Source organism: Polistes fuscatus, unplaced genomic scaffold (assembly GCF_010416935.1).
Source record: "Polistes fuscatus isolate 324 unplaced genomic scaffold, CU_Pfus_HIC Scaffold4, whole genome shotgun sequence".
Taxonomy (NCBI): Eukaryota; Metazoa; Arthropoda; class Insecta; order Hymenoptera; family Vespidae; genus Polistes; species Polistes fuscatus.
This window is the reverse complement of record NW_025113118.1, coordinates 9,049,660-9,051,141: the sequence shown is the minus strand read 5'-3', so window position 1 is coordinate 9,051,141 and position 1,482 is coordinate 9,049,660. Positions and strand designations below refer to the sequence as shown.

The 1,482-nt window shown below is 34.5% G+C and overlaps 1 long non-coding RNA gene across 1 annotated transcript; it reads left to right on the top strand.

Annotated features, from left to right (window-relative positions):
* LOC122520696 lies at positions 1–1,482 on the top strand. Its single transcript, XR_006304603.1, has 2 exons — positions 1–204; positions 1,160–1,482. It is a non-coding gene; the product is annotated as an uncharacterized LOC122520696 (long non-coding RNA).

The window sequence follows — 1,482 nt, the reverse complement described above, 5'->3', positions numbered from 1 at the left end:
TCGCATAAAGCCTTTGCTGCTGCTGTTTCTCTACGATGTTCGCCACTCTCTATCAGCATTAACACAAACAAAGCAAAGACACAACCACCACCACCACCTCAACAAAGACGACGACGACTACGACAAAGACGACGAGGACGACGAGAATGAAGAGACAACGATGACTATCCTCACCTCTTCTCTCTCTCTCTCTCTCACACACATGTATTGTTCGTTTAGTATAGTATGCATCTAATTTACTATAGCTGTTATCTATCCACGCACGTGTTCCTTTGTATGTAACCGTGACTATAAACCCTATCCTTCTCTTTATCTAACTCTAATCTGTCTATCTCTCTCTCTCTTTCTCCTTAACCATTGGCGTAACCTACTGGAATGTTCATGAAGAAAGCGATACGATTGTAAGAGCGAGACAATTATGCTTATCCCTTTTCCCTCCTTCTCCTCTTCTTCTTCTTCTTCTTCTTCCTCCCTGTGGCGGCTTCGCTTTCATCCCCTCGTGTGATCAGATAAAACCGCAAGGACGGATCCTTGGAGAAAAGACGATCGACATTTTCTATTATCCTTCCCCTTCCCCTTCCCATCCACCCTCCTCTTTCCTCCTCCACGCTGTCACTCTCTGTTTCTTTTGATATCTTAAATTATTCTTACAGTACATGAATCGTTTTCATGAACTCCTGCATTTACAAATTTTTTTTTTTTGGGCGAGAAGGGGTTCGTATTTTTGTGCCAAAACATTGAATCGATATGCTTCTATTTTTATATTGGAAATATGTTTTTTTTTCTTTAATAATTAAATTCAATATCGATAAATTATAAAAAAAAAAAAATTGTCCGCGCGGTTATTGGATAATAAATTTAATCATTAAAAAAGTTAAAAAAATAATGAAGTTATATAATTGATAATTTTATTTATTAAAATTAGATATGTTATATTATATTAATTAAGATATCTTATAATAAATTCTGTGATCATTCATGTTTATTCATAATAATTGATATCATTCCAAATGTATATAATTAAAAACGTTCGACGGATATTATTTTTATTAAACGTTCCAACTTTGCTACGCCATTGAATTTGCGTATTTGCTAGTGTCTTTTCTCTCTCTTTCTCTTTCTCTTTTTCTTTCTCTCTATCTTTCTTTCTTTCTTTCAGGACACGCGTACACGAGCTGGCGCACCCTGAGCTGGAAGAAATGCCAAGAGAACGTGGCTCTCGACTGAAAAAACTCTCTCGATGAGAAAACTGGGTAGAGACGACGAAAAAGAAAAAAAAAGAAAGAATTTCAAGAACTATGTTACTTAATAATAAATTAAATTATTTTAACAAATTAATTTTAACTTCGAATATTTCGTATAAGCTATGCTATTTCCTAAATAATAATAATAATCAACAACAACAACAATGTGAGTTGCACTCTTCCCTCGTGGAATGCAGATGTAACATTTAAATAATATTAAATATTTCAACACGTGAAA